General features: G+C 41.8%; 1 pseudogene; it reads right to left on the reverse strand.

The window, feature by feature from the left end:
* Positions 1-559: 559 nt before the first annotated feature.
* On the reverse strand, positions 560-659 carry LOC118075615 (U2 spliceosomal RNA; annotated as a pseudogene).
* Positions 660-22,363: the final 21,704 nt, after the last annotated feature.

Genomic DNA, 22,363 nt, shown 5'->3' on the forward strand with positions numbered 1-22,363 from the left:
CCGTCAGAGATCTCTCTCTCTCTCTCTCTCTCTCTCTCTCTCTCTCTCTCTCTCTCTCTCTCTCTCTCTCACACACACACACACACACACACACAGAGAGAGAGAGAGAGAGAGAATGTGGCATCATGATGCTTCACAGATACATACATGGATTTGGCTCTGTCTGTGAAGCTATCAAGGAGAGAAAATGAAATCAGCTGAAAATGAGGGAAATACCTCCTAGTCATACTGGTAATCTGGGATTACAAAGTGAATGTGATGATATCACTATGCTACATAGCTAATCAGATTTGGCTGCAAGATGACATCATGGATGACAAGTCTATCAGTTTGCCACATATTCTATATTGCCTAGCCATAACGAAGAGGGTATACAGACTCATATAATAGCTGTATTATGTTTTACAGACATAGAATTTGAAACTGGTTTGTGCCAAAGGCATATATGTTGTTGTTGTTGTTTAGTCGTTTAGTTGTGTCCGACTCTTCGTGACCCCATGGACCATAGCACGCCAGGCTGTTGTCTTTGTCCATGGAGTTTTCTTGGCAGAGATACTGGAGTGGCTTGCCGGTTCCTGCTCCAATAGAGGACATATCAGATATTAAACTGATAAGAACAGATACTACACTTGATCTTTGCCAAAAGGCCGAGAAGTCCTACATAATTTATAAATTTACATAATTTACATAAATTTACACAATTTACATAAATTTACACAATTTATAGTCCTACATAATTTCATAAAGTCTTATCATCATTTGATATTGTCCTATATGGGAGCAAATGGGAACTCTTATGGGAGTAGGTTATTTTTGTTTCTTTGTACAGAAGAAAAAACTACCCCAAGATGTTGATGTTGATGATGATGATTAAAAACGTTGTGGATTGTCAGATCACCAAATGCAGAGAACAACATTTTCCATTAGGAAAGGTAGTATCTGAGAGTGGCTGCCAAGACCATATAACACTGGTCCTGAAAGACCTACATTGGCTCATAGTACGTTTCCAAGCACAATTCAAAATGTTGGTGCTGACCTTTAAAGCCCTAAACGGCCTCGGCCCAGTATACCTGAAGGAGCGTCTCCACCCCCATAGTTCAACCCAGACAATGAGGTCCAGCTCCAAGGGCCTTTTGGCAGTTCCCTCACTGCAAGAAGCGAAGTTACAGGGAACCAGGCAGAGGGCCTTCTCGGTAGTGGCGCCCACCCCGTGGAACGCCCTCCCATCAGATGTCAAGGAAATGAACAACTATCTGACTTTTAGAAGACATCTGAAGGCAGCCCTGTTTAGGGAAGTTTTTAATGTTTGATGTTTTATCATGTTTTTAATATTCTGTTGGGAGCTGCCCAGAGTAGCTGGGCAGAGTATAAATTATAAATTATTCTTATTCTTATTATAACTCAGAAACTGCCTTGCATGCAGAAGTTCTTACATTCAATTGCTGGCATCTCCTGGTAGGGTTGGAAGACACCCCCATCTGAAATCCTGGAGAGTCACTGCCAGTCAGTGTAGATACTACTGGGCTAGATGGATCAATGGTTGAACTTGGTATAAGATAAGGTTACCAGATGTCCCCGTTTCCCGGGGACAGTCCCCGGATTTACAAATCAGTCCCCATAAAAAATCCATTGAAGTTGAAAAGTGTCCCTGGATTCATTTAAAAAATCTGGTAACCATCATATAAGAGAGCTTCCTATGTTCCTAGCAATGAAAGCACGAGTGACCAAACAGGAACAAAGGATCTATCTTGGCAAAATGGCTGCATGTCATTCATAAAGTGATTACTTCAGGGTGTTCATTTTTTCTTCTCTCCTGTAATCTGTTTTTCAAAAGGTAGTTAAAAACAACAAGTTGCACTGTATTGAATAATTGCTTATTTCAGTTCGGGAAAAAGATGAGGCTGCGTCACGTTGCCACCCACTGATAACACTCAACCACCTCTTGGGAAGAAAACAGCTGGCTGACACCACAGCTTAAATGAGCAGCGATTAACCTTTGGCTGAATTCTTCTTGTTCCAAGCTGCATCATTTCAAACAATCCCCTTCCACCTGCTAAAATCTGGTGTTTTTCTCTTTAGGTTTCATACAGTTCCAAAGTTCTAAATCATGACATTTGGATTACGGCAAGTTTTGCAAAGCATAAACTAGCTCCAGTGCCCACAATGTTACAGCTAAGACCCACAAACTAACTGTGGTCAATCACCTCAAATAGATAAAAACTCATATTTGCTAAATTGTGATGTGACCAATGTAGAATGCACACACACACACACACACACACACACACACACACACACACACACATTACAGGAAATTGCAAACTGCTCCAGGTGAATTAGTGGAAGTCTACTGTACTAAAACTAATCTTGTTGTGGAAGAATAATCATGCAGTATTAGCTGCAAAGGGGAGAATGTGCCTAAAATTGAAACTACTAATGAAAATAACATACCAAAAATGGACTGTATTAGGAGAAATTGCTTACAAAAATGTGTGCATTAGTCAAAACTGCATACAAAAATGTACTTATTTGGAGAAATTCGCACTAAAATGTTGAATTTTCACAACTTGATCATGTCTATTGATATCAGTGGACCTACTCTGAGTATGAATTAGTTGGATGCATACAGCCCCTTTTTATCCTGCAACATCAAGCATTCATAGGACCACTGTTGAATACCTCAGTTCATTCCTTACTGGGAGATCCTAAAGTGTGGGGCATCCCTCAGAGGTTCCATCTGCTTCCATTTTTATTTGGAGAACTGGGATAATAGATTACAGAGCCACAAAGTTCACCACACAACTCTGCCTTGTCTTTTCAGTCTCAGAGTCTGAATTTAACCATATACCAGCTCCTCAAATCCCTTAAGTACGGCAGGTCAGCTTCTGCTCCTATTGTGAAGTGTTAGACATTGGCTTCAGTGGAGCCTGACTGGTCATCATGTCAAGACATCATATTCAGATCAGAAGAACATTGGGGCTAGAGAATAACCCAAGTGCAGGTCAGCAGGTTATATTTGTTTGCTCCTGAAAGAGCCAAAGCAAATTTAACCAGAGATCCAAGCACAGGACATGAGCCAGTGTGGCCCAGTGGAAAGAGCATTAGGTTTAGATGCCCAGTTTCAAATTAAAGCACATGGCTTTCTGGGTGGCCTTGAGAACTGAGACCACATCTCCCAGGTGTTGTTGCTTTTTAACAGTCCAAATGAGCGAAACATTGACCCTCGCAGAGTGCTACGGTTATGACGATCCTCTCACCCGCCAAGCTGGTGATTTTTCTGCACGCTAACCCCTTGGCCTGGTGTGGAGCATAATTTTGAAAAGTAACGATGCCACCTAGCCTGTTGTTGTTGCTTCTAAATCTTGTTGAATAGCAATGGGACTGTGTGTGCATGTGCCTTTCCCCCACTGTTCTTCCCTTTGCACTTTGAAAAGGGAACTTCTTTGCAAAAAAAAAGGGTATATAATAAATAATGCTGGAGAGATTCTGAAAGGCCACAAAGTGCTCTTTTCATTCCAGCCTCCCCTTAGATGTGCAGGTGCAAGCAGTGAGGCAGCAGGAGTGTAGAAAGAAACTCTTAGCCTCCTAGACGGTGTAATTTCCAAAGCTGATATAACGGTCAAATGGCCCACTGAAGGCACCAGCTCCTCCCTGTCTGTCATCATCCGTGCCTTATTGTCCGGGCTTTTTGCTTTGTTCGCTACGAGTGGGCATGCTCTGTTTCTCAGCCATTTGCCAGCAAACTTGCTGGCGTGCTGCCCACCTTAAGTACCGTGCAGGCAGGATGGCGCCTCCGATACTTAAAACAATATTTAATGTTTTACATCATTGCGGGCTTGCGGATTAATTTCCAAATCCATGAAGTAACAGCGGATCAGCATGTGGCCTGGCTAATGCCGCGTCAGGAAATAATGCATGAGGGGAAGAGATTAGTGAGCGGAGTGCAAGAAATTATAGCCAGCATTAGCTACAGAATAATTTTTCAGCCTGCGATAAACTTCCTTCTCCTGTGCACTGCAGAGGGTCTTACAATGGGCTTAGGGAGGAGAAAAGCACATTCGGAGGTAAGGGAATCTGGGTAGAGCCTTAGACACAGCTCTTACATGGAGGCAATGTGGACCCCTCTAGAAGACAAAGGCATATTTTGGAACAGTTTAAAGAAAGCTATTAAAAAACCCATCGCAAACCCACACTTGGGATAGGATTTTCTTCCCCCCAAAAAAACATGAATGAAAGAATTACTGGGTCTTTAAATTTGGTATATAAATCTACCCCCCACATTCACAAGGATGATTGAGCAAGACTATATGGGAAGAGCAATCTTATCTTTAAGTTTAATATATCTATATATCTATATATCTTTATCATGGGTAGGCAAACTAAGGCCCAGGGGCCGGATCTGGCCCAATCGCCTTCTAAATCCGGCCAACAGAAAGTCCAGGAATCAGCGTGTTTTTATATTAGTAGAATGTGTGCTTTTATTTAAAATGCATCTCTGGGTTATTTGTGGGGCATAGGAATTCATTCTCCCCCCCCCCCAATATATACTCCGGCCCCCCACAAGGTCTGAGGAACAGTGGACCGGCCCCCTGCTGAAAAAGTTTGCTGACCCCTGATCTATATATAATTAACCTTCTGTGAGAAGAGAAAATGACCAGAGTTTGGGGACAAATAAGCCCTTGCTGCCTCGACATTGTCATCTCATGGCAAGAAAATGAAAATAGACCCAAATAGTCCAAGTAGTTTTGGCTGAACTATACAAGCCTGAATGCTTTAAAGATAGGGGCTTCCAAATGGGAGGATTATCCTGGGCCAGAAATCCATATATGTCCAGTTAAGCACATGGATCTCTTGACAGAGTCCCCTTTCATTTCAGTGAAGGACCCAGTTCTCACACACCAATTGACTCCCTTCGGTGAGTTTAATATGAAGGCTGTTGCCCATGAAGAAACTCTGTGTCTGCATTAGAGCTCCTGCCCCAGGATGGGATTGCTGAACAAAAATAAAGGAACTCTACATACCATTATTTATTATTCATTTATCACCACCTTTCATTCATTCATTCATTCATTCATTCACTCGATTTATATCCCTCCCTCCCAAAGGATACCATGGCAGCAAACACATTCATATATTTTTTTCAAAAGCATTCTAAAAACGGCTAAAACTTTCTAAAAACAGTTACAGCTTTCCTTCGTTGTTGTTGTTTTTTTTAAAAAAAATTCTAAAGACAGTCTAAAACATTCTGCCATCCAGTGATCTCAGGGTGCATTGCAGTGAAAATCAGAGGATCTCTATGGTGTGCAGGGCTAAAATGACATGTCTCTGTATAGATCATTTTAGAGACACTTTTCATTGTTTCGACACAAAGCAAAAAAAGAAACCATTCACGTTCCTGGACTCCTGGTGATTCATCTCATTTGGGATCACAGAAATAATGCTGAACAGCACAACACGTGAAAGAAAATTAAAACTAAAAAAAAAAATCAACAGGAAAGAAGCAATCACAGCATTTGCCCACACATATCAACACAGACAGGCAACATAACCCAATGTACATGGACATCAGAAAAAGGTTGTGCGGATGAAACATGAGAATTCAGGAAGATGACGCAAGACAAGTAATGTGGAACAATGCCTCCTAATTACTGTATTTTTCCACGTATAACAGCCCCCCCCCCCCGTGTATAAGACGACCCCTATTTTTGGGGACTCCAAATTAAGGATATCAGGGGAGATTGCCCAGAGTTCTTGAGCTTTTTTGGGAGGGGGATTGCCTCGATGAAGCTACAAATCGTCTGCTCGCTTGCCGCCAGCAGCTGCCAATCACCCGCCCAATTGCCGCAGCAGCAGCCAATTGCCAGCAAGCCTTGCTGCAGCCACCAGTCACCTGCCCAATCGCCGCTGATAATCTCCTGCTCGCAGCTGCCACCAATCACCTATCCCCCTCTGCACTCTCCGCGTATAAGACGACCCCAAATTTAAAACATTATTTTATAATAAAAAAATTGTCTTATAAATGGAAAAATATTGTATATCCGGGGGGTTGTGGTTTTTTGTTTTTTTTAGTATAAGCAGTTGTGCATTCCTTGCTGCAAAATCTACAGTTAATCACATCATTTGGGAATTCTATCTTGTCTGAGTAGGTAGATTTCTCATCAGAGTATAGCATTACAATCTTAAACAGAATGCTTGCGCTTCAGCTACAGGTGCTCCCACCCTTAAGAACATGCCCCTTAACATTTTAATTGGAAAACCTGTGCCACTTTGTAGTGCGATCCATTTCAAGTGCACACTGGTAAGGTGGGTAATTCTATCCCATTCGCAGTTTTATAACAATCCAGGCAATTTGAATTAACAGTGTAAATGGAGAGTGCTTGCCATAAACATTAAGCAGTTGCTTTATTGAACATGTCAAGTGCATTCCTCGGTTTGGTCACAGTTATGGTTAAACAAAAGAATTCAACAAAGAAAATAGCTAGCAAAATTCACATATGACAAAAATAAAGATGGTCAACAACAAGGAAAGAAAATCACAAAACCAGAAACTTGGAGAATATAATGTGTATCCCCATTACTACTCAGTTTCGCTTAAATCTGTTTTTACACCCAGTTTCATCACCTTTCAAAGGCATTGGTAATTTTAGACTTTCATGCACACCTAAAAATGGGAATGATAAAAAATCTTGTTTACAGTAAAAGCAGAGAGAAGGGTACCACCAAAGTCACTTGATTGATTCAGTTAATCAAATGAAATCATTTTTGAGATGGGGCTCAAGTGTTTCAAACTGCCCCCAATAATATTTGAAGGGATAATAGTATAATAGCGAAATCCAAGGCATGTTTACTCAGAAGGAAATTTTCCTGCATCCAATTGCTCTTATCTGAGTGTTTATTGGATGGCTACCTGCTTTGTCTTTGTGATGCAGTTCAAAAGCAGTCAGCCCTGGCACCTATATTCAATGTCTGTGCTCAATCCTGGAACACATGGAGTAAAAATAGGTAAAATAAGTGCTCGCAAGCAGGTGTGGAGTGCATTTCCTTTTACTACTTTTACTACTGAATAACCATAGACAGTGCCTGACATCAGGGATTAGCTCGTTTCCGAGCACAATTCAAAGTGTTGGTGCTGACCTTTAAAGCCCTAAACGGCCTCGGTCCTATATACCTGGAGGAGCGTCTCCACCCCCATCGCTCAGCCCGGACACTGAGATCCAGCACCGAGGGCCTTCTGGCGGTTCCCTCACGGCGAGAAGCAAAGCTACAGGGAACCAGGCAGAGGGCCTTCTCGGTAGTGGCGCCCACCCTGTGGAATGCCCTTCCATCGGAGGTCAAGGAGATAAACAACTACCTGACATTTAGAAAACACCTAAAGGCAGCCCTGTTTAGGGAAGTTTTTAATCTGTGTTATTTTAATGTATTTTGGTATTTGTTGGAAGCCGCCCAGAGTGGCGGGGGAAACCCAGCCAGATGGGTGGGGTATAAATAACAAATAATAATAATAATAATAGCCATTCATCTTTAGCAGGAGAATCTTTCAGATCAGACAGTGTTGTTTCTGACCAGAGCTTCTGTATCTGTATCTTTTTCTAGAAATGAAAATCTGAGTATGGCAGGATACATGTGCAAATAAATAAAAAGGAGGACTTCAAGACCTGTCCCAACAATATTTCTCCTTTTTCACCATGATGTGGTTTAAAAGTGAGAGCATAATAGAGAGAGAATGAAGTAATATTTCAAAGCATTGTGCCTGGCAACTACCTTTGGTAATTACCACATGAGGTTTATTGACTACATGCTTGTTATACTGATAGGTATTAGAGAACTGGCAAAAAAAGAACCGATCTGGCTTCATAACTAAGAGCTTGAGGCTGCACACACCCCATATATTTAAAGCGCATAACCCCACCCTAATAAAAGAAAGAATAATGGGAACTGTAATTTGCTAAAGGTGCTGGGAATGGAGCTCTGGCAGGTAAATTACAGTTCCTAGGTAGTTGCCAGGCACAATGCTTTGAAATATTACTTCATTCTCAGTTCCTAGGATGCTGGGCTCCCCTTCATGGATCAATGCCTTGTCGTGGCGAAGGGGCTTGAATAACTCAGAGAAGCTATGAGCTATGCCATGCAGGGCCACCCAAGATGGACAGGTCATAGTGGAGAGTTTTGACTAAACGTGATCCACCTGGAGAAGGAACTGGCAAGCCACTCCAGTATCCCTGCCAAGAAAACTCCATGGACAAAGACAACAGACAAAAGTGGTAAGGACCTAACAGAAGCAGAAGACATCAAGAAGAGGTGGCAAGAATACACAGAGGAATTATACCAGAAAGATATGGAGGTCTCATACACCCCAGGTAGTGTGGTTGCTGACCTTGAGCCAGACATCTTGGAGAGTGAAGTCAAATGGGCCTTAGAAAGCATTGCTAATAACAAGGCCAGTGGAAGTGATGATATTCCAGCTGAACTATTTAAAATTTTAAAAGATGATGCTGTTAAGGTGCTACACCCAATATGCCAGCAAGTTTGGAAAACTCAGCAATGGCCAGAGGATTGGAGAAGATCAGTCTACATCCCAATTCCAAAGAAGGGCAGTGCCAAAGAATGCTCCAACTACTGCACAATTGTGCTCATTTCACACGCTAACAAGGTTATGCTTAAAATTCTACAAGGCAGGCTTAGGCAGTATGTGGACCGAGAACCCCCAGAAGTGCAAGCTGGATTTCGAAAGGGCAGAGGAACCAGAGACCAAATAGCAAACATGCGCTGGATTATGGAGAAAGCTAGAGAGTTCCAGAAAAACGTCTACTTCTGCTTCATTGACTATGCAAAAGCCTTTGACTGTGTCGACCACAGCAAACTATGGCAAGTTCTTAAAGAAATGGGAGTGCCTGATCACCTCATCTGTCTCCTGAGAAATCTCTATGTGGGACAAGAAGCTACAGTTAGAACTGGATATGGAACAACTGATTGGTTCAAAATTGGGAAAGGAGTACGACAAGGTTGTATATTGTCTCCCTGCTTATTTAACTTATATGCAGAATTCATCATGCGAAAGGCTGGACTAGATGAATCCCAAGCCGGAATTAAGATTGCCGGAAGAAATATCAACAACCTCAGATATGCAGATGACACAACCTTGATGGCAGAAAGCGAGGAGGAATTAAAGAACCTTTTAATGAGGGTGAAAGAGGAGAGCGCAAAATATGGTCTGAAGCTCAACATAAAAAAAACCAAGATCATGGCCACTGGTCCCATCACCTCCTGGCAAATAGAAGGGGAAGAAATGGAGGCAGTGAGAGATTTTACTTTCTTGGGCTCCTTGATCACTGCAGATGGTGACAGCAGTCACGAAATTAAAAGACGCCTGCTTCTTGGGAGAAAAGCAATGACAAACCTAGACAGCATCTTAAAAAGCAGAGACATCACTTTGCCGACAAAGGTCCGTATAGTTAAAGCTATGGTTTTCCCAGTAGTGATGTATGGAAGTGAGAGCTGGACCATAAAGAAGGCTGATCGTCAAAGAATTGATGCTTTTGAATTATGGTGCTGGAGGAGACTCTTGAGAGTCCCATGGACTGCTAGAAGATCAAACCTATCCATTCTTAAGGAAATCAGCCCTGAGTGCTCCCTGGAAGGACAGATCGTGAAGCTGAGGCTCCAATACTTTGGCCACCTCATGAGAAGAGAAGAATCCTTGGAAAAGACCCTGATGTTGGGAAAGATTGAGGGCACTAGGAGAAGGGGACGACAGAGGACAAGATGGTTGGACAGTGTTCTCAAAGCTACGAACATGAGTTTGACCAAACTGCGGGAGGCAGTGCAAGACAGGAGTGCCTGGCGTGCTATGGTCCATGGGGTCACGAAGAGTCGGACACGACTAAACGACTAAACAACAACAGGATGCTGGGCTACACAGCCTTTGCTATGGATCAGGAAGCCCCGAGTTCAAATCTTGTTTCTGCCATGACTTCACTGTGCTTAAGCAAGCCAGTCTCTCTTAGTCTCATATTCTGCCCCATTCATCATGCCATGCAAATTCTTAAGGGTGAGAACACCTGTACTTGAAGCACACATATTCTTTTCCCATCTTGGTGCCCTCCAAATGCTTTGAAATACTCTCACCATCCTTGACTGTTGGCCATGCTTACTGGGAAGTTGTAGTCCAAAACATCTGGAAAGCAGCATTTGGGGAAAAACTCACTGCAATCCAGCCAGCCAGCTGAAACCTCTCTGTCATTCAAGTCTCCTTCCCCCCTGGTCACAGGCTACCACACATCCTAACATTTTCTCCCTTGCCTGCAAATACAAAGTACCATAGCTGGGAGACAGAGGACGTGCTTTGCATTCAGAATGTCCTACATTTAATCTCTGACATCTCTGGTTAAAAGGAGCAGATGGTATGATAAGACTACTGGCCTCAGATTCTGGAAAGCAGCTGCCAGTCAGTGTAGACAGCACTGGGCTACATGGACAAACAGACTGGGCAGCTTCCTGTGCTCACACAACCTACAAATTCCACCATTCCTTCTGCTCTTTTCAAATCCACTGCACTCCACACTGTTTGACAATTCTGTGTTTCTGATTTTAGTGGAGTTTATTTAAACAGAAGGTGGCTTCCAGAAGTGGCCACAACTGGGGTGGGTAAGGCAGAGGTGGTTGGTGACCCCCTGGGGCTGGTAGAGCAGAAGGCAGGGAAACCAACAGTGGGTGGAGCCAGAGCCAATGACAGGCCAAACCAACTCATTCTGCTTTCCCCCCTATCTTCCTTCCCTACTGAGTTTTATGAGGTAAACACTGAGACTAGGGAGGAGAAAGCTGGGAGGAGAAGGCTGACAGGCAGACCCAGCCTCTGAAAGGCAGTAAATAAGAAGGCAAGCAGGTAGAGGCCAGACTGAAGTTAGGGCAGTGCCCATTCACCCTAATAGCCCTAATAGTGGTGTCCTGAGCTTAACGCCTTAGATCAATATTCTTGGCCACTGAGCACAGGGTAGGTATGAAAAACTGCTTCAAACCAGACAAAATCACCTTATATGTGGGTTAATGAACTGAGAGCATGAGCTTGTGGGGGTGGTGTGTGTGCAGAGGAGTCAATTTGCAGGTTAACTCTGAGTGGCCACCACATATCTATATCGTTGTATGAATCAGCACATACTCTGGAGCAGTCTCGTGAAATCAGTAGGTGGCAATCCTTAATATTTATAGAAGGAATTTAAGAAGGATATAGACAAGCTGGAATGTGTGCAGAGGAGGGCAACCAAGATGAATAAGGGTCTGGAAACCAAGCCTTATGAGGAACAGTTGAGGGAGTTGGGTATGTTTAGCGTGGAAAAAGATGAAACTGAAGGGAAATAGGATAGCCACCTTCAAATATCTAAAGGGCTGTCACGCAAAAGATGGCACAAGCTTGTTTTCTCCTGCTCTGGAGGGTAGGATGTGAATCAAAGGCTTCAAGTTACGAGAAAGGAAATTCCGACTAAACATCAGGAAGAACTTTCTGGCGGTAAGAGCTGTTTGACAGTGGAACGGACTCTCTCAGAAGGTGGTGGATTTTGTTGGAAGGTTTTTTATAGCTTGGATGGTCATCCATCAGTTGAGATTCCTGCAATGCAGGGGATTGAGCTAGAAGACCCTGAGGGTCCCTTCCAACTCTACAATTCTATGACTGCAATCACTGGCATTAAAAATGAAGAGATATTGCAGATGAATACTTACATGCTTACCATCAAACCTGATACATGTATAGGATGAACAAAGTGGTCACAGAGGTGACCATTCTGATGCCAGCCTGACGGCTGAAAGCATAATTGCATCTGTTTAACTGCACTGACCTCTGGTCTTTGGTGTTATAATTTAAGAACCAGCTGTATATTTAGGCTCATGAAACTGTAGTAAGTTTCAAGATCTGTCAGGCCAGCATAGTGGGAGGGTGTCATTCTTCTTGCTGATTAGTTCAGACATAATCTCCAGGGGAAAGTAAAACATGTGGCTCCTTGACTGAGACAGGTGCATACTACTGTCACAACCACAGCAGGTGTCAGTTTAGTTTAGACAATGAAGTTATGGGGAAAATTGAGCTAAACAGCATCCAAAATATATTTTCCAAAAGACAAAAATGATCTGGTTTACAATGAACATTTGGAAAATAATTGCGATTAAAACCATCATTTTCTCACATTTACCACCAAGTTGTAGTGCAGTAGTAATAAAGGTATTTATTGATATTAAGGTTGCAATCCTTTACATGCTTATCGGAGGGGAAACCTCACTGAGCTCAGTGGGGCTTTCTTTGAATAGATGTGCATAGCCTGATGCTATTGGTGTCCTTGTGTCCCACCTTTCTTGGTAGAATTGGGGTTGGTGTATTTAGGAATAGCATTGCTCTTAACCCCAAGGCTGGGTAGCTAGGTATAAAAGGGTGCCACAAATTAGCATTTATTGAGAATCTAGTGCTGGGGGGACTTTCTCAAGGGCTAGAGATGAGGAAGAAATGTGATTCAATTTGCTTTTATGGGCGATCTTTGCAAAAAAAAAAGAGTACATTAGGCAAATGTATATATTAGGGGGGAAATCACACTAAAATGCTGAATCTTTATAAGGACCTTTTTCTCTAAAATTTGCAAACTGATGCGGAAATGTGAGTTGAGGAAAAATGAGAAATTGTAACAGAAATGGCCAGATTTTCCCATCCTGATCAAAGACACTTTTTAAAAAACTACTGCTGTAACTCTGGTATGTTAGAAGCATTGCTGAAAAAACATGTCATTGAAAAATGATATATATTTTAACCAAAATTGTTTTGGGTTTCACAATAAATGCTAATTTGTCTTCTTCTTGTTGTTGTTGTTTGTTAGATTTATATGCTGCCCTACACCAAACGTTCTCAGGATAGTTCACAACATAAAATACAAGATAAAAAGACAAATAATGAGAAAAATCAAAAGCAACAAAACAATAGCTGCCCTCCCACAAACACATTTTTTAAAAAGCCAGACCATTGCAGGATCCAGACAATGCATTGGTCTATGCAACTGTTGGGCTAAGCTGGCTCCACTGAACCTGGAGTTATTTCTTACCCCAGGTTGGTTGGTTGGTTGGGTTTTTGCCTGCTAGTGGTGCTACTCCATTTCTGTGGTCTGGTTTTTTAGCTGGGTGGGTAATACCTAGGTAAGGCAAGGCTGTTTGCTGTCATGTATCCGGGAATGAGAGAGAAATTCAGCTCCATTTAAAAGTGTATCAACCTAATTTGCACTTTCCCAAATAATATTTGAACCAAACTGCAGCCATTCTTCAAAATTTGCACTTCTCTGAATTTTGCAATGTAGTTCTCCAGCCAAGTAATGGGCACAAAAATGCACATACCAGGTAGGGTAAAGTGTATATAAAATGCATGCATTACTGAAACTAACATGCAAAATTGCAGAGTATCTAGCAAATTTACTTGTAAAAGCATGTATATTGGGCAAAAATGTGTGCATTAGCAGAAATTCTCAGTAAAATGCTGGTGAATTTTCATGAGCAAAAACGTGCAAGCTGATGTGGACTTGCAATGAACTGAACTTAAGGGGGGGGGGAATTAGAAGCAGAGAGAAATTGATAAATTTAGCCATCCTTACATGCATCAGATCCCCCCTATGCCTCTATCTGCCCACTATTTTCATTTTAAAATTCCCTAAGTCAAGAGTGGCAGAAAGCTCCGCCAATGATCACATTGGTGTAGTAAGTGAGTAAGCAGGTTATAATAAGAACCATCATCAAAACAATTAACACATTCCTAAAAATACCAACAGCATTTAGCTAACTGAAGATAGCTAAACATGGTAAAAAAGGGCTAAACGAAAGAAAGAAAGAAAGAAAGAAAGAAAGAAAGAAAGAAAGAAAGAAAGAAAGAAAGAAAGAACTTCCAGTAAGAGGAAGGACATTCCACAACTGTGGTGGTGTCACCATGTTTAACACTCTGCTCTTCCCTAGGAGTGGAACGTGAACTTAAATCCTGGACAGGAAGAGGCATTCAGGTTCCAAACTGTTTATGGCTTTAAAGATAAGGCACTGAATCAATGTCAAATGATCCCTCCTGACTGTACCACTTAATACTCTGGCAGCAGAAGGCAGCTACCTGAGCGCCTGCAGAAGAGTAATTTCAGACTGTGCAGCTTATGTGTGAGGAAAAAATTATGTCAGCTGAAAATCCTTCTAGGCAACTAAGTGTTAAATGCACTGGAGCCATGGCCTCCTTTGCATGTGGTCACCCAAAGGCAGGCCTAAAACCACCAACTAACTTCATCATGAGTGACAAGCAGAGATTTGAACTAAGGGACTTCTTACACTCCCACCACACAACATTCATTAAACCTGCCACTCTTCTGGGAACAAACCATTAATCATGAGAGGCTACATATCTCCGTTTGCAGCCACAGTTATGTGTCATCAGAAAGGTTTCGACACTTCTGTTTCCCTTTTCCCGAGCACTGATTTGTAGTGGTAGCAATAATACAGCAAGGAGAGTAAAGAGAGAGTAAATTTAAGCAGAACACACTTGTAACATTTGATATACAGTGGTGCCTCGACTTATGAATTTAATCCGTTCCGAAGGCACCTTCATAAGTCGAAAAATTCGTAAGTCAAAAAACGCCATTGGAAATGCGATTTCCCATAGGAATGCATTGGAAACGGAAAAATTCGTAAGTCGAAGCAACCCTATCTAAAAATTCGTAAGTTGAAAAATCCCTATCTAAAACCGCCACGGTTTTTTCGTAAGTCGAAAAATTCGGTTGTCACGTTGTTCGTAAGTCGAGGTACCACTGTACTTTGCAATTGTGTATTGTTATTAGTTGTATATATCTTCTGTTTTAGAACAAACCACACACAGTGGTTATTACATTCCGAAATTGTTTAATGAAACTTACTTTTTGATATTTTCTAGGTTACAGGGTTCTGTAACTGTCATGTGCAAAAGCTATATTTTCAAGAACACTGAAGGCAACAAGCACGGTGACTTCCTGATGGTCTGCCTCTGATGGGAGGTCCAGACAATGTAGATGCACATAAGACAGATGATCTGTTCTGCAGGTGCATTGCAATGCAAAGTTATAAGTAGCAGAACGTATGGTGGGCCTAACCTTTGTGTGTCCAAATCCTTATGACCTTGCATTCAGTTCTGCCTTAGGTCTCCCAAGTGGAAAATTGCTGTCATTTGTAAAAAGATAACAAGCAGACCACCCACTGTACATAAGTTGTTGCTGGTTTCTATTCCTACCTGCTGTTTCAAGCTGTGGGCACCTTCACAGTGTCCCTATGTTTGGCTGGTGGACTATATTCTCCAGGCACCTGTTAATGTTGTCAGTCTTCCATGATTTGTACCATGTCTGAAAAGGGGAGAAAGAACCACTGTTGTTTATGGCCTGCTGTCATTTTTCTCTGTGTGGGTGTGGGGTATTTAAATTCTTTTGGAAGTTTTCTATGTTTGTCCAGATCAAAGGAGGAGGAGTTATGGGCACAGTTTTACAAGTGCCTTGGCTGGGAGATCAGATACATGTGCAACATTGGTATTTTCGACATTGACTCATTAAGAATTGTTATAATATTCAGCACATTCAGACAAGCAAAAGAGCCTGCAATTGGAAGGGTGGTGCTATGTTTCTTTTCAGGCATTACTGGAACTTTTGAAAAGGTTTAAAACTGATTAGTTATGTGATGAAATCCTGACTCAATTTTTAATTTTGAAAATAGGATGTGTCATTTTCGTTTTTGTACAATGAAATTATGATATTATGTTTAATTTAACTCTCTGTTATATGTATCACAGATAGCTTTGTTCAATGTATTCTATAACAGTTCTTTCATTTAATTGTAACATCCTTTCCTAACCTGGTGCTCTCATGATGTTGTTGGTTTCCAACTCCCATAAGTCTTAGCCATTATGGTAAACGGTCAGGAATGAGGGCAGTTATAGTGCAACAACATGTGCAGGGCACCAGGTTGGGAAAGACTGACTTAAATATGTTGTATACAAGGAAGGAAGGAAGGAAGGAAGGAAGGAAGGAAGGAAGGAAGGAAGGAAGGAAGGAAGGAAGGAAGGAAGGAAGGAAGGAAGGAAGGAAGGAATACCCTCAGCCAAAAGTATGTAGAGAGATCTAATGTGAGAGGCAGATAGATCACACTGAGCAAAAGTCAGTTTCAGTAATTTTAATTGCTTTACCTCTGCATTTATTTCTTAGAACTCTCCAGGTACTGCCTTCTGTAGATCTTGACTTTGTGTGGCCTATCTGTACCAACCTGTTGTTTGTGTTTTCATAAGAGTCTACTTTAAAGTACCTATGTGTGTGTTTGTACAAGAGAGCATTGATGGGTAATGCAGGCTTAAGCACAGTAGGCCCTTCAGAATACTGTCACAGAGGAATGCCCACTTCTGATTTATGAGCACATTATAGTTATTCAGGTGGAGCAGCAGGACCTGGTCGTAATCTCCATTGTACAGATCAGATGTGTTTTTAAGTTCAACAGATCAGTCTGGAGTCACACTGATGGTCAAAGGGTGGTTAAAGGGGGCTTCATTCCTATAGGAAGGTCTTAAAATAATAGAGCTAAAATTATCCAAGCAATTGGCTTCTACATCTTTACAAGCCAGGATCAAGTACTGTCTGGGTTGTGGGTTTTTTGTTTTTTAAAAAAGAAATGATTCAATTAATACAGTCTGATAACTTGCAGCATGTTGTTTAAAACACACACATAAACATTTATGTCAGCTTTCAAAACTGGCCAGGAATGCCAAGTTTCCCTTGTCTGTATAGCAATTATTTTCATGTCAAACACAGTTTATCCAAGAAGGATTCCAAGGCCCATTCACACAAGAGAGACCTGCTTCTGTGTAGATGTGCCTATGGACAGACAAAACAGTGGGGTGATTTATGGAGACAGCCGCTTCATGTAATGGCAGAGAAACAGAGAAAATACAGCTATGATCTTCACGCATTTATTTATTTAGCAAACATCTCTAATAAGCTGCTGTTTGAGACCATAGCAGCTTACATTAATGCTAGCAGCAAAGTTTGGGTCAGGTGACTATTTGCAAATAGGTATAAACTGAGCTAGAAGAAATGGGATCTGTGGGATCATGTCCAGACAGTAGCACAGGGAGACGGCTTTTCAGGCTCCTGACAGTTACATTATCCCCAATGCTCTTTAATATCTACAGGAAGCCTCTGGGAATGATCATTAGTTTTGCAGCAGGCTGCCATCACCAGTCTTATGACACCTCAGCTCTATTTCTGCAGAGCATCTACATCAGGAGAGGTCATGCAGGCTCTGGACCAGTGCCAGAATGCAGTGGTGGGATGAATGAAGGAAAATAAGCTGAGCTCGAATCGGGCAACTCATTATGTCAAAGACATTGGTCAATTGCCTGCCATAGATGGAGTTTTACTCACCTGAAGGAGCAGGTGCACTGTTTGAGGGTGCTTCTGGATCCAGCTCTGTCACTAGAAGCCCAGGTATCATACCTCTTCTATGTTCTATGTCAGGCTTCCTCAACCTCGGCCCTCCAGATATTTTTGGCCTACAACTCCCATGATCCCTAGCTAGCAGGACCAGTGGTCAGGGATGATGGGAATTGTAGTCTCAAAACATCTGGAGGGACGAGTTTGAGGAAGCCTGTTCTATGTGATGGTAAATAAATCCAAATTTGGCAATTTTAATCATTTGAAAAAAAATTCGAGGCAAATCAGAGAATTTAACAATGGGTGATGTGGCTTTGGGAGAAAATGCCCGTTGCTCTTGAAAACTGAGACCACCCCGATGTTTCATGAATCCATCAAGCAGTAATTGGGGGAGTTCATTGTTTCTATAATGTTGAAAATGGAGCCAGACATGCTCTAAAAAGCAAATTAAATAGTATAAATTGGATTTGGTTTCTTCCTTTCCTTTTCTTTCACCACACAAGTTTTACAGGAAGGAATTAACTGAGAAGGGTAACTTAATGACCTAAAGGAAAGAATAAGATCTGTGCACACTTACTCTCTAAAGGGCCCCGTGATGCTTTTCCATCTAAAAAGCCTACTCTCAAAAGGGGGGAAAGTGACTTTCTGTATCTATAGTATTACTGTATGGCTTCTCCTCCAAAAAACTCCATGTCACATGTCCAGAGCTTCAAGCATCCAAACAAGAATGGAGAAATTTGCTCCCTCTTGAGTGAAGTCACGCCAGTGTTTAGGCTGGAAAGCAACCCTTGTTTTTTTCCAGAGAGGTAGTGATTTAATCAAGGCATTGTTGGAGAGAACTTGTTTCTGTTTTTTTACTGACCGAAAGGCTTTTAGCACTTTTGAGATTTGCCATTCTATTCAAAGCAACACACTCTAACGACAGCTTGAACCTGAGTTGTACATTGCCTGCCAAGAAGTGTCTTTCTTCATTTGATACTTTACACTGATGTATTGCACCTTGGAGTGTCTGCTTTGCTCCCCAAATGGTGAGGGAAATTCAAAGGTATTATATAAAGTAATAGAGACAATCCTCATGCGGGACCACTCAGCCTAGAACTACGGATAAATAATGAATACAATAGAGTCAAAGCCAATTACTTAGTCATTATCACCTTGCCATTGCAAAGGTGCTTTCCTTCAGCTTCATGTCTCAAAGTCTGGTGTGTGGCTTTTCTGACTTCTTCTATGTACAGTGACATGCAAGGTTGGAGGCAAAGCCTAAGCAGTGCTGTCGTTGGGTAGTCCCAGTTGCATCACCTTTTATCTGAGCCCAGTTTATTGAAACCAATGGAAGCTTTCCAGGTCCCCTGATGGAATCCATTTGCCTGTACTTTCCCCAGCTTTTTCATCTTCCAAACTTTACACCAGGCATGTCCAAAGTCCGTTGGGGGGGGGGGGCAAATCCGGCCCGCTGGTTGGTTTAATCCGGCCCCTATGGCAGTTTATTTCCTGGGATAAACTCCTTAAAAAAGCTCAACAACTTCAATCCTAAAACAAGGTTAACAACTTTGGTCGGCCCTCATGGCCCTTCACTTCATCAAATCTGGCCCTCTTTGGAAAAAGTTTGGACACCACTGCTATACACACTATATGTTAGCCAGTCCTAAGCATTAAGTTTGGACATAGGAAGCTGTCTTATATAGAGTCAAACCACTGACAGGCAGCAGCTTCCCAGGGTTTCAGATAAGCCTCGCCCACCCCCTATATCTGGAGGTTGCCAAGGACTGAAGCAGGGATCATCTGCCCCCCTCCTAAAGATTCACATAGTGCTTTTAATGCCACTGGTGTTAAGCTGCTCTTCAAAGGCAGCCATATGTGACTGTGCATTTCTCCAGTGTAGCCAGGTGGCATTTGGGCATAGTAGTATCTGGATACATTAATAAGGGGCTTTCTCCCTTGCATAAATCCAGGCGTTCCAGAAGAGATGTTACGTACTGACTGACAGCTGGAGCTGTCTATCTCCCAGAAACCAGGCATTGATAATCATTAAGACAACCCTATTAAGTTCTGACATAATGTCAGCAATATAATATTAGCTCTGGTCAAGTAATGCATAGGAAGCTGCAAATCATAAGGGACTTCTGTTTTTAAAGGTTTTTAAATAAAAAAAAATGTCTTGGAAGTACTTGGAATTAAATGTGGTACATATTGTTTAAATACTTCCTTGTGTTTTTCACTTGACCAACAATGTTTTGGGGTGTAGACAGACTTTATATCAAGCAGCTGCTAAATTTGTAACAGCATTTAGCATGCACCCCATGCATTGATTCCCTTATTCAGTTATTTCTGTGAATATGTTGTTGTTGTTTTGTTGTTGTTTAGTCGTGTCCGACTCTTCGTGACCCCATGGACCAGAGCACGCCAGGCTGTGAATATGTTTGCAAGTAAAGAAAGCATTTGTGGATACTGAATGCCATCATCTTTGCTTGGCTTCCCATGTGGAAAGTAAGTTGGCCACTCTCTTCCTGTATGTTAAACTGAAACCAACCACATTGTCTTGTGTGATTGCAGCCTGGTTCAGATGCTTGATGTGGTTTCCTGTGGGAGCTAGATTGCATTGAAGGGTTGCTAAACTTTTGAACGGAGTAAGTGACAGGATTTTGTGCAAAAGAAAAAATGCATTACGGCATGCTGTAATTGTCATGTTTAGCTTACACACACACACACACACACACACACACACAGACACACACACTCGTTGTTTAATTTCCCAATAGTGAATGAGAGAGTAACAAAGTCTTATTTTTTCCAAAATAGATTCAGACTGAGCAGCCTCTGACGCACTTCAGACTGAGGTGGGTCATTCTGCAAAGTGGGACCCTAACTGAATCTTGTGGTTGGTGCACAATCCTAGTATATAGCAGTCAGGTGCACCAATAACCTGTTCATACACATTTTTGTCCTGGCTAGTGAAGCATGCAGGTTTCAGACAGGAAAGAGGCAAAGGTGGGCAAAGGAACCCTTGGCTCGATAAGGTGTGAGGCACCCTGGTTGCAGATGATTTTGCTGCCTCTCAGATACAGGAAGATCAAGGAACATCTCCAGGACGGCAGCTTGCAATCAAGTAGCAGACTGGGCAGCCACAGTTTCATTCTACCCTCTTCTACCAGAAACAAGGTCTCCATCTGTTATTTTCTTCTCTGCAACCCTCACACTTTGAAACAGCATAAGAATGCATGGAAGTTTTCTAACCACTGGCCTTCACACAATCCACCATTTATAAGCTAATCCTCCTTAGTTAAAGAGCACAAGGCCTGGTAAAGCTTCTGTGTCCACTTCTCTTATTCTTCATTGTCCACACTGTCAGGGAGAAGCTGAAGAGCTAATCAGTGTGTAATTCAATCGGTGTCCAGGCTGTGTCACAGCACAATGCTTAGCCTGTAGTGCCACGGGTTAAGTCAGCCAGCTACTGTTATCCTCGGCAGCAGGTGTGAAGACTGTCACTCGGTATAATTGTATGTTGCCACTTAGTTGAGTTCCATTGCTGACGCTACTTCACTCAGCACTTAATGAGTGTTTTTCCTGCAGATGCATAGTTAATTGTAAACTGCTAAGTGTAAAAAGGGCTCTTCAGATATTATGGCATTGCGCTGGGAATTCTTGCATCATATTAGTGAGGGCAAAGAAAGACAATCTCACTTTGATAGACATTGCCAAAATCTTTCCAGTTGCTTCCAAGTCCTCATTTCCTGACTTCGGACCAATAAGTAATAACATGTGACAGAACTGGTGTGTGTACAGTTCTCGAATTGATAGTGAAGTTCACATTGTGATTTGGACATTTCTAAAACCTTTGATTTGATCAAATTCTGGGAAGCAAGGTGATCAAAGAGTTATTTTCATTAGATTTCCTGATCACCTTTACAGTGTGTCAGTATATACATTGTGAGATAACTATGATTATTTACAGGCAAGTGTAAAGTGAATAATCTGAAAGTTTCTGTAAGTAGCAACCATCTTGCTAATTAAAATATTAGACAAAATCATGGAGGATAAAGCTATCAGTAGTCATGATCACTGAAGAGGCATGCCTCTAGAAGCCAGTCATAAGAATAACAGTGGGAAAGGGCATGTTCTTCTTGCAGAATTCCCATAGGCTGGCCACTGTGGGGAACAGGATGCTAGACTTGAAAGGCCTCTGGTCTGATCCAGCTGCACCTTTCTTACGTTCTTAAACAACAAAGAGCTTTGTGGCACATTAAAGACTAACAAATATATTCTATCATAAGCTCTCATGGCCCATAGTCTACTTCATCAGATGCAAGAAGTGCTGTCCTGAGTTGTCAGTGCAAATGTATATATATTTCTTTACATGGTTGGGGATAGAGAACTATAAACAGTGAGGTCTGAAGGAAATGAAATATCTTATGCTTAGAATACCTTTGCATCCGTTGGTCTCTAGAAGTGCATTGCAGTACAGAAACAGCTCCTGACAGATTTCTACAGAAATGCTCTTATTCATCTGCCATGTAATCCTTGGGTGATGATTTTCCAAGTAAAGATTTTAATCATCAGAATAACTAAAACTCCTGCCCTTCTGCCCTTTCCTCCTTTAGAATTCAAGAATTGCATGTAGAGATGGAATAATTGTGAACATTTCTGCTCTTACACAATTTCTCCCAAGATAGTTGTTTTAAAAAGTACCCATATACCTGGAGTTTGGGACCTGATCAATCTCTCCTGCCTGTCAGCCATTTCTTATGCTGTTCCAGTCTTTTCCCAAATACCATAATATTTGGTTTTATGAGGTTGAGTTTTCCTTAATACAAAGATACAAGATCCATTGCCATTTTCAATATTCTCCATTTCCAACTTGTAATTAAAGTTACTAGTCAACTGGGGGGGGGATACCAGCCCTGCCTAGTGCATAATCTTCAAAAGTAAGC

This window comes from Zootoca vivipara, chromosome 1 (genome assembly GCF_963506605.1).
Source record: "Zootoca vivipara chromosome 1, rZooViv1.1, whole genome shotgun sequence".
Lineage (NCBI taxonomy): Eukaryota > Metazoa > Chordata > Lepidosauria > Squamata > Lacertidae > Zootoca > Zootoca vivipara.